Here is a 12,983-nt window from a genome sequence, read left to right on the forward strand (position 1 = left end):
AAAAAAAACGGACAAAAGGGCACCCTCTCCCCACCTTCGCACCACTCCGACCTGATATCGGACTATCACGTACCCTATATTAATTTCGCAACTACTCAATGGTCCCTATAAATTCTATCGAAGTAAATCGACAAAGTTTATTTCAATTTTCCCCTTCCCCAACCAGATATCGAAAAATCATATACCAATTTAAAAATCATGTATAAATTTAATCACCTCCTCCCACGTTCCTGTAAATTTCAAGTAGATCGGCGATGTTTAAATTTTGCTCTATTGTTTTAAAGGGACGTCACTTTCCCCGATACAATATCGACAAACACCGTAGTGAATAGCACCCATAACCTTCCCTGAAAATTCTTAAAACTTTCCTTCAAGTGTGGGGCAAGGAAGGTTGCCTCTTCGTTCGTAACCTTCCCCCACTGCTTTTGTAAATTTCAAGAAAACTTAAATTTTTTTTGCAGTTTTAGAGGAGGACCTCCTCCCCGACCAAATATCGAAAAGTGATGTAGCGTATCTTTTGTAAACGTCCCAGAAAATGTCAAACAAATTATAAGCCTAAAGGGGCGGCCTCTCTTCCGTCCAAATATCACAAAATCAGGTATCAACTATTAATATCGTAACCTCTCCCCAGTCCTCAAGTAACTCGGTAAAGTTTAATTGTTTCTCTGTATGTACTTAAGAGAAGCGGATGTCTCAATATGCCCTTTTATTTTTGTTAAAAAATCAGGAACCTGATATAAATTTCATAACCCGTTTTTTTCCGTAAAATTTCAGTCGGGGAAGTTTAGTTTTGTTTGTACTTTCAAAAAAAAAAATCGGCAAAGGGGAGGCCCCCCTCCCCGACCAAATACCGAAAAATAATGTAGCGGATTTTTGTCTAGATGCCAACCCCAACATTCAATGAAAATTTCAAGCAAATCGCATAATTTCGTTCCAAGTTTCAAAAAGTTGGGCAAGGGGGAGGTCCCCCTCCCCATCCACATATGAAATCATCAGGTACCCCATATTAATTCCATAACCTCACCACATGTTTTCTGTAAATCTCAGATAATTTAGAGAATTTTAGTTTTTTCACTGTACTTTAAAAAAGTCGAACAAAGGGGAGGCCCCCTCCGCCGACAAATATCGAAATAAAAATTAGCGGATCTTTGTCTAGATGCCAACCCCAAACTTCAATGAAAATTTCAAGCAAATCGGTCAACTTTGGTCCAATTTTCAAAAAGTCCGACAAAGAGGAGGTCCCCCTCCGCGACCAGGTGTCAAAAAATGAGGTACCCTATTTTCACCACATGAACGCCCCTTATGATCTCTGAAAGTTTCAAGTAAATCGGTTCAGCCGTTTCGGAGCCAACTCGGTACATACAAACAAACAAACAAAAAAACAAATAAACAAACATAGATTGAATTTTATATATATAGATTGGATACATTTTTATGTACTATATTGCTGTACAGGTTTTATGAAATAAATAAATACAATAAATAAATGCGGGAGGGGATTGCTTGCGATTTTCTAGCCAAATATAAAGCAATCACGCTCGAATAACTTTATTTCTGAATGGCATTGATCAACATGATTTTGTAAGTTTGTGGACAATAAAATGAACTGCCTTTGGAATAAATTTGCCAACTTTCAGAAGAGCGGTTTAGAATTGATAACAATTTGAAATTTGTTGCAAAACAAATATTTGTTTTTAAATATAAAGAAGATGAAAATAGGCAGAAAATTATACAAATTCGAAACAAATTTCCCGGGCGTGATTTGTTTTATGGGCATACGGCCAAGATCTAGCATGAATTTATTCTTATTGTATGGTCTCCATAAAACTCTGGGGGAGACTATACCTTTTCAAATCGTCTTCACCATAGGTATTTTAATTCCTAGGTCTTTTGCTGTTGTTCCACTTACACCCACATTATATCTCCCTTACAATCGTTTTTGGCAGCATTTGAAACACCAGACCAACGGCAACGTCAATGACAGCTACAACTTGTGATGTTACTTGTCAGTGGCAACTAACGAAATTAAAACGACAATAGTTGGAATTGTAAATAGCAGTTTTCATTTGCAGCACCATATAGTGAGAAAGGGGCGAGAACCTCATACAAAATTAGAAAGCATACATTTACCTTTGAATGCGCTCATATTTGGGTGGGCTTGCAATTGTATCTGTAGATATTAGTGTACTCAGGAAAAATATTTAATATTTATAATCTATATTCTGGACATGATAACTGTGCCTTCTATCCACGTTTGCCACAGATGGTAGAATACTACCATAATTTTCAATAGAAATACAATTTTGACAAAATTTTCTATAGAAATAAAATTTTGACAAAGTTTTCTATAAAATAAAATCTTGACAAAATTTTCTATGGAAATAAATTTTTGATAAAATTTTCTATGAAAATAAACCTTTGAAAAATTTTCTATGGAAATAAATTTTTGACAAAATTTTCTATAGAAATTAAATTTTGATAAAATTTTCTATAGAAATTAAATTTGACAAATTTTTCTATAGACATAAAATTTTGACAATATTTTGTATAGGAATAAAATTTTGACCAAATTTTCTATAGAAATAAAATTTTGACAAAATTGTCTATAGAAATAAAATTTTGACAAAACTTTGTATATGAATTAAATTTCTTTAAATTTATAGACATAACATTTTGACGAAATTTTCTATAGAAATAAAATTAAAAAAAAAAAAATAGGGAAATAAAATTTTGACAAAATTTTCTATGAAAATAAAATTTTGACAAAATTTTCTATGAAAATAAAATCTTGACAAAATTTTCTATTGAAATAAAATTTTTACAAAATTTTCTATAAAAATAAAATCTTCACAAAATTTTGTATATGAATAAAATTTTGAGAAAATTTTCTATAGAAATACAATTTTGACAAAATTTTCTATAGAAATAAAATTTTGACAAAATTTTCGATAGAAATAAAATTTTGACAAAATTTTCTATAGACATAAAATTTTGACAAAAATTTTCTATAGACATAAAATTTTGACAAAATTTTCTATAGAAATAAATTTGTTACAAAATGTTCTATAGAAATTAAACTTTGACAAAATTTTCTATAAAAATTAAATTTGACAAAATTTTCTATAGACATAAAATTTTGATAAAGTTTTGTATAAGAAATAAAATTTTAACAAAATTTTCTGTAGACAAAAAATTTTGACAAAATTTTCTATAGAAATAAAATTTTGACAAAATTTTTTATTGGCAAAAAAATTTTGACAAAATTTTCTATAGATATTAAAATTTAACAAAATTTTCTATAGAAATAAATTTTGACAACATTTTTTACAGGAATAACATTTTGACAAAATTTTCTATAGAAAAAAAATTTGACAAAACTTTTTATAGAATAAATGTTTGATAAAATTTTCTATAGAAATAAAAACTTGCAAAGTAAGATGTACAGTCAGGCGTGTTATATTTTTTGTATCTGGTATTTTTTCAATGATTCAAGTTCCTTAATCTTCTTTGTCCATATAGCTCGAATGATTATTAAATATGAAAATTAAAGATCATGCATTTGGTCGTTGATCGCTTGTTTTAGTATCAGGCTAATATACAAATTGATCGCATTTTTTTGTTTGGTAGTTTTTCGGTCTGTATATGATGGCTACATCAAAACTCGGACCGATGCACACCATATTGGGTATACCTCTAGATTCAGATGTAAATCATATAAAAATTGCTGTGTATAGCTGTTCAAGATAATTGGGGGGTTCGATTTATATGAAGGCGGGGAGGTGCACAGAATCATATTTTAGGAGGTGAGGGGACAGAGCGAAAAGAATGATAAGATAAGAATCTGACAATATCTGTTGTCCCTCTATCGTTAGATCTCTCTCAATTCGCAAATCTAGTCAGATCTAATTCCGTATTAATTTAATATAAGCAGAAATAAACATTTTTCGGACATTGTCCAATGAGTCTTTATAAAAATAAATCCTATAAATTCAAGATCATTTGTCTCTCTAAGAGAACAATATCTGTCTACTCTATTACCATCCACTCTAATAGACATGTGCCTATAAACCGTCTTTTGTGGCTCCAATTTGAGATATGAAAACCAAGAAAAAACCTTCACGCCAATGCTTTGTGAAAACCACACAGAGATAGTCCATTAGATTGTCTATACATACCAAAAAGACAAGGTATAGGGTTCAGCAAAGATGGCTGTTGATACGGAAAAGCCGCAACATCAAAACATGGTACCTACTGTCAGACAGGTCAAAAACATTTACTGCAAATGTTCCCAGGACATCCGCGGATGTGTAATGCGTTTCATTTTTATTGCAATAGCAAACACCACACTGCGGCTGAAGTGGTTCTACAAGTGCCACCTATTGTTGGCAAAACGAATGACATTAAATGATAATTGCTATTGCAACGGAATAAGAGTAGTTGTTAAATCGGAAAAAGTCGAGATATACTAATCACGGTTGCAACTCGTGTCAAAAATAATCTTCCAAAATTTTAAGAAATTTTTTATCAAAAATCTACCAAATAAAAAAATCCTATTTTACATTTTTGGATCAAAATTTTGTGGTTAGTATGAAAAAATGTTTTTTCTTTGAAAGAAATATTTTATTTTGTTATTTTAGTTATTTCAGTTACTACAAAAAGGGAGAAATTATTCACAATGGACTGTGAAACGAAAATTAAAACTTTTAAAAATATTCACTTTATAGAAAATATTGTCAAAATTTTGTTTATATAGAAAACTTTGTCAAAATTTTATTACTATAGAAAATTTCCCAAATTTTTATTTTTATAGAAAATTTACTCAACATTTTATTTCTATAGAATATTTTCTCAAAATTTTGTTTTTATAGAAAATTTTCCCGAAATTTTATTTCTATAGAAAATTTTGTAAAAATTTTCTTTCTTTAGAAAATTTTGTCAAAATTTTATTCCTATAGAAAATTTTGTCAAAATTTTATTTCTATAGAAAAGTTTGTTGAGATTTTATTTCTATAGAAAATTTGGTCAAAATTTTATTTCTATAAAAGATTTTGTCGAAAGTTTATTTCTAAAGAAAATGTTATTTCCATAGAAAGTTTTGTCGAAATTTATGTCTATAGAAAATATTGTCAAAATTTTATTCCTATAGAAACTTTTCCCAAAATTTTATTAATATAGAAAATTTTGTCAAAATGTTATTTCTACACAAAATTTTGTCGAAATTTTACGTCTATAGAAAAGTCAAAATGTTATATCTACCAAAAATTTGGCGAAATTTTATTTCTGTAAAAAATTTTGTCAAAATTTTATTTCTATAGACAATTTCCCAAGATTTTATTTCTATAATAAATTTTCTCAAAATTTTATTTCTATAGAAAATGTTCTCAAAATTGTATTTTTATAGAAGTTATTCTCGAAATTTTATTCTAAAGAAAATTTTGTGAAATTTAATTTCTATAGAAAATTTTGTCAAAATTTTATTTTATAGAAAATTTAGTCAAATTTTTTTTTTTATAGAAAATTTTGTCGAAATTGTACGTCTATAGAAAATTTTGTCAAAATTGTATATTTATAGAAAATTTTGTCGAGAGTTTATTGCTAATAAAAATTTTGACAAAATTTTATTCTTATAGACAATTTTGTCGACATTTTATTTCTATAGAAAATTTTGTCAATATTTTAGTTATATAGAAAATTTTGTCGAAATTTGAGTTTGATAGAAAAATTTTTCGACATTTTATTTCTATAGAAAATTTTGTCAAAATATTTCTTTCTATAGAAAATTTGTCTAATATTGTATTCCAAAGTTTATTTACGTGACATTTTTGAGATTGTATAATTACCGCATTATAACTATGTGCTCCAAAATTGGTCAAAATCGATTAAGATTTAGATATACATATCTTACGCCCGATATAGATTCCATAAATATTTTACGCCCAATATAGATTTATATGACCACCGGAGGCCAAATATCATTCCGATTTAGTTGATATTTTGAGTGTAGAATTACCATTTTAGTAATAACAGGTTGGCTGATAAGTCCCCTGTCTAACAAAGAAAAACACTTTTTTTGTCAAAATTCGTTTTTATTATTCAACATAGTTCCCTTCAAGAGCAATACAACGATTATAACGACCTTCCAATTTTTCGATACCATTTTGGTAGTACTCCTTCAGTTTTGCCTCAAAATAGGCCTCAGTTTAGGCGATCACCTCTTCAGTGCAGCCAAATCTTTTCCCTGCGAGCATCCTTTTGAGGTCTGAGAACAAGAAAAAGTCGCCAGATCTTGAGAATACGGTGGGTGGGGAAGCAATTCGAAGCCCAATTCATGAATTTTTGGCATCGTTCTCAATGACTTGTGACACGGTGCGTTGTCTTGGTGGTACAACACTTTTTTCTTCTTCATATGGGGCCGTTTTGCCGCGATTTCGACCTTCAAACGCTCCAATAACGCCATATAATTGTCACTGTTGATGGTTTTTCCCTTCTCAAGGTAATCGATAAAAATTATTCCATGAGCATCCCAAAAAACAGAGGCCATTACTTTGCCAGCGGACTTTTGAGTCTTTCCACGCTTCGGAGACGGTTCACCGGTCGCTGTCCACTCAGCCGTCTGTCGATTGGACTCAGGAGTGTAGTGATGGAGCCATGTTTCATCCATTGTCACATATCGACGGAAAAACTCGGGTGTATTACGAGTTAACAGCTGCAAACACCGCTCAGAATTATCAACACGTTGTTGTTTTTGGTCAAATGTGAGCTCGCGCGGCACCCATTTTGCACACAGCTTCCGCATATCCAAATATTGATGAATGATATGACCAACACGTTCCTTTGATATCTTTAAGGCCTCTGCTATCTCGATCAACTTCGTTTTACGGTCATTCAAAACCATTTTGTGAATTTTTTTTTATGTCTTCGTCGGTAACCACCTCTTTCGGGCGTCCACTGCGTTCACCGTCCTCCGTGCTCATTTCACCACCCTTGAATTTTGCATACCAATCAATTATTGTTGATTTCCCTGGGACAGAGTCCGGAAACTCATTATCAAGCCAAGTTTTTGCTTCCACCGTATTTTTTCCCTTCAGAAAACAGTATTTTATTAAAACACGAAATTCCTTTTTTTCCATTTTTTTTCACAATAACAAAAGTTGCTTCACAAAAGACGCTCTATCTCACAAACTAATTAACTTGTAGACGTCAAATTTTGACACGAATCATTTGAAGGTTGGTACTATATAAAAATAATATGGATTTAATACTAGCGACCCCATCTATGTGTCAGATCGGGGACTTATCAGCCAACCTGTTATGTATCAAATTTGGTATAACTTTGTTTGTATTCAGATATAGATCGCAAATATATGCACACCTGATTTACGGAAATATGGTAGAATATTTTAAACTAATTTTCAATGGGATTTTACTCCAATTTGCTTGCTGACATCTTTGTCAAGTAAATCCGACCATTTTGTTTGTTGATTTTATACCCCATAAAATATATCGATCAACTCAGTATCACATCCTGAGACGATCTAGCCTTTGGTGTCCGTCCTTCTGTCCAAGTTTTTGTTGTTCGCAAAATGTCGGTCGCAATTATTAAACTATTTTAATGAAATTTGGTACAGGGTGCTTTTTCGGAACGAGGATGAACGCTATTGAGTTTGGAAGAAATCGAGTCAAATTTAGATATAGCTCCCATATGGATGTATGGCCCGATTTCAACAAATGGGGTCACTAGCGCTTAGTTACAATCCGATCGTTTTCAAATTCAACACAGAACCATATTTTTCCCCACCGGTTAAGTCTGCATAACGATATCGAAAGCGGTTCAGATTTAGATATAACTCCCATATGTATTGCCCGATATTACTAAATTTGAGCTTAATATCCTTGCTTGTTCACAAATCTTGCTCAAAATTGGCACAAAGTAATCTTCTAAAGCATCAACTAAACCTGAAAAAATATCATCAAAATAGGCTCAGATTTAGATATAGCTCCCATAAGCTTAATTTTCTTAAAATTTAACATAGAATAGAAGTGCAAGGCATAAGCCATGTTTCGAATAAAGAAAATTTCATTGGGATGGGGAAATATTTTTTTTCACACTTATACAAAAATGGAATTTAAAGACATCTCTCGATTGTAATCTTTTGAAATTCGGATCAGAAAAATGTATATTAATCCTGTCTTATTTTACAACCGTTTTTAATGTGGTTCGAAATGTTCACTTGCTTGCCCTAAACGTATTTGCTGCTGTGGCAAATGCTAAAGAGTATATCCTTAAAATTGATGTACTGCCACATTTAGAGGTCATTTTCCATTTACTTGGATTTTGTAAAAAAAAAACTTTTATTGTAGCAATTCATTCATCAATGACTTGTACCGAATCCATTAGAATTGGAGTTGATGTTATCATAAATTTTATTATTCATCATTTAACGGTAGGAATTTTCTAACCAAATCACTTGTATTCCAAAAACTCAAACACACCAATACATATACATATACACATATGCCATTGTTAAGAGGAAACTTTTCACACGTATTTATGGTTGTTACATGACGCGAAAAAAAAAACAAAACGATCGTATGTGTTGATGGATAAATGACCAATCATTGCCGTTGGGCATTCACCCTCCCACATAGCTGGTGGCAGCAGTAGTAGCTGCATTAACGTCCACATCATTCATCCATCCCATCCATCCAAGTAAACAGCCATCGTCAAAGCTACTAAGTGATGATGAACTTTTATTTAAAAAAAAAGTAAAAAAAAGAACATTAATCTTTCTCTTGCTCTCAAATATATACACACACACGCACGCACATGTACTCTCAAACACTTTTATACGAATCCATTCCATTGTAGAGTGATAAACATTTAGAGAAACAAAAACAGCTTTACGAGCGAACAATGGCGACGATGAGTGAGGAGCTTTGTATTGGAATGACAATAAACCATCTTCACATAATTGCAAAAGATTTTTATGTCATTTCCTGTTTTTATGTGATTTCATGTGGGTTCAGTCAGCATGAGTGTTGTGGCCACCACCTCTCACAAAATTTAAATCACCATTCCATTTTTAAATAATTTGGAACTTTTATGTATACAAGAGCATTTGTTACTGTCGATATGTGTGACCACACGAACGAAAACGACATTTTTTCATATGTTTCGGTGTAAAAATTGTATGTTTGAAACTCAAATTTATAGAACGTTACTTTTAAGTGCAAGCATATAATGTTCATAAACTAGCATAATATGTTTGCGAAACATATGTTAAAATGTTAGAACATATTATGTTTGTGACATACAATTTTTTTCAAATGATATGTGTGGATGCAAACATATATTAATTTAGAAATTACCTATACTTAAACATATATGTGTTTAGAAAGAGAGACCGAGAGTGTATGCTGTAAGTCAAAAAATGGAAGTAACCAATTGGTGCCTTTAAAAAACATATGTATATACCAGGAATGATAAATGAGGTTGAGGAAAAAAGTTCCAAAAATATTTGAAAAAAGTACTTTTCTAGGCCAAAAGGTGCTAAAATTATATAATATCAAATTTTAACATTATCGTAAAAGAAAACTGCAAAATGTGTATTTTTCGCATATTTATTACAAACATAAAATAAGGCAGGTACATTAATTTCATTTCATTTGTACGAATGTATAATGTATATATATATATATATATATATATATATATATATATATATATATATATATATATATATATATATATATATATATATATATATATATATATATATATTATATATATATATATATATATATATATATATATATATATATATATATATATATATATATATATATATATATATATATATATATATATATATATATACTTCTGTAAATTAGTACCACGGGAGCCACCGTGGTGCAATGGTTAGCATGCCCGCCTTGCATACACAAGGTCGTGGGTTCAATTCCTGCTACGACCGAACACCAAAAAGTTTTTCAGCGGTGGATTATCCCACCTCAGTAATGCTTGTGATATTTCTGAGGGTTTCAAAGCTTCTCTAAGTGGTTTCACTGGAATGTGGAACGCCGTTCGGACTCGGCTATAAAAAGGAGGTCCCTTGTCATTGAGCTTAACATGGAATCGGGCAGCACTCAGTGATAAGAGAGAAGTTCACCACTGTGGTATCACAATGGACTGAATAGTCTAAGTGAGCTTGATACATCGGGCTGCCACATAACCTAACCTAACCTATCATTACATAAAATGTTTTTTGTTATATTAATGTCATAACAACAGGTAGATGTGGATTTCAATAAATCTTTAGTTTGTATTATACTAGAGACAGTGGGTACATGCAGGCGATTACGCTCTTTTCTTTTTATTAAATTTTGATAAGAAAATATCCGTTCCACATTTTCGGACGAATGTGGAGTAGACAATATTCCTCTCATAATACGAGATATGTCTGGAAATAAATCTTCCTTAAATTCATTTTTTAATTTTGAGATCCTGTTCCAAAAACTAGAAATATCTTCATTTATATACATCTTTATTTCTTCGATATCCGCTATGGCTCTATATTGCGTGTTAATTAATTCAAAATTATTTTTTATACCCTAAACCACAGAGTGGTCAGGGTATAATAAGTTTGATCGCCCAAAAAATGTGCCTACTAGAAATATTGATTTTAGACCCCATAAAATATATGCCGATCGACTCAGAATCACCTCCTGAGTCGATCTAGCGCTTGGTGTCCGTCCGTCTGTCCATGTATTTGTTGTTCACAGGATTCCGGTCGCAATTATTAACCGATTTTGATGAAATTTGGTACAGGGAGTTTTTTGGGCACACGGACGAACGCTATTGAATTTGGAAGAAATCGGATCAAATTTAGATATAGCTCCCATATATATGTATCGCCCGATTTCGACAAATAGGGTCACGTTGCGCGTTTTTTCAAACGGATCGTCACCAAATTTGGCAAAAGGTAATCTTTTCCATCGCCCTTCAAGTCTGTAAAATTTCATTCAATCGGTTCAGATTTAGATATAGCTCTCATATATATGTATCGCCCGATTTCCCAAATTTGGCCACAAAACCTTTATTTATCAACCGATCTTACTCAAAGTTGGCTAAATATAATCTTCTATAGCACTAGCTATATGTGGAAAAAATCATCGAAATAGGTTCAGATTTAGCTATAGCTCCCATATATATGTACCGCCCGATTTTTCTAAATTTGGCCATAAACCCTTATTTATGAACCGATCTTACCCAAATTTGGCTAAATGTAGTCTTCTATAGCACTAACTATATGTGCAAAAAATCATCGAAATCGGTTCAGATTTAGATATAGCTCCCATATATATGTATAGCCCGATTTTCCCAAATTTGGCCATAGAACCCTTATTTATCAACCGATCTTACTCAAATTTGGCTAAGTGTAGTCTTCTATAGTACTAACTATATGTACAAAATTTCATCGAAATCGGCTCAGATGTAGCTATAGCTCCCATATATGTATCACCCGATTTTGAAAAATTCGCCCCTAATAACCTTATGTTTGACCATACAGGCCTCATTTCTTAACTGATCTTACTCAAATCTTGCACAAGGTAACCTTTTGTGGTATTAATCAAATTGCAAAATATTATGCAAATTGGTTCAGATTTAGATATAGCTTCCATATATATGCATCGCTTTGATTTTCCCAAATTTGGCCATAGTATTCTTATTTATTAACCAATGTTACTCAAATTTAAAATTTTTATGTACTAACCGATCGTACTTATACGTACTTGTAGCTCTTACATAAGAATATTGCTCGATTTTACAAATTTGTATTTATTATCCACACTAATTTAACGATTTTCTCTTTTTTAATAATGGGCTCAATATTAGTGGCATACTAACTCCGTAGGTGCAATATCAACACAGCCAGTGTTGCTAGAAGTAGGGAAATTCCCTATATGTAGGGTTTTTTCTAATATTTAGCGTCTTGTAGGAACATAGGGCCACAATGTAGGACATTTTCACTCAACACAATTTGTAATAATTTTTACATTTTTGTGGTTCTAGAGGAGGAAATTAGAAGCCGGCAAGGCTTGATCTTTAACAATGTGTGGTAAACTTTATTCCTGTAGAAAATTTTGTCAACATTTTATTTCTATAGAACATTTTGTCAAAATTGTATTTCTATAGAATTTTTTTTTTCAAAATATTATTTCTATAAAAAAGTTTCTCCAGATATTATTTCTGTGGAATTTTTCTCAAAATTTTATTTCTATAGAATTGATTGTCAAAATTTTATTTCTATAGAAAAATTTCTCACAAAAATTTGTTTATAGAAACTTTTTCCAAAATTTTATTTTTATAGAGATTTAACAAAAAAGATTACTAATTTGGATAGAATTCTACCAACTGTGGCAACCGTGGTGGTAATACAAATTTATATTCTAGGTTATATACGTTGCATATTCATGTTTTAAGATAATAAAGTACTTAGAACCATTTTTGTTTTGTAAAATTTTTTAAATTTAACGAAAAATATAGTTGGGAAAATTGTTTGGGAATGTATGGGAAAGTAGGGAACTTTTTTTGTCCTTGTAGGATAAACCGAACATTTTCCCTGGCAACATTGACTATGAGCTATAGTCAGATTGTCACAAAGCACCCATAGACATTTACCCCTTAATTTTCTTAAATATGCAACTGCGGTTTATCTCCCAGACCTATATGTTAACCCACAAATGCTTATGATTACTAATTCTGTAATGGTGGTTTAGGGTATGATATAGTCGGCCCCGCCCGACTTTCTACTTTACTTACTTGTTTCATTTGGGAACATTTAAGCAAAAGTGGTACAATAGTGTTAGTATTTCCGGATATAACATTGGACGGACTAAACTTACTAAACCAAGTATAAATTTCATCGTCAAAATTAATTCTTTTTCGTAGATCTTCACAAAATTTAATGTAAATTTTTTTG

This window comes from Haematobia irritans, chromosome 1, assembly GCF_050003625.1.
Source record: "Haematobia irritans isolate KBUSLIRL chromosome 1, ASM5000362v1, whole genome shotgun sequence".
Lineage (NCBI taxonomy): Eukaryota > Metazoa > Arthropoda > Insecta > Diptera > Muscidae > Haematobia > Haematobia irritans.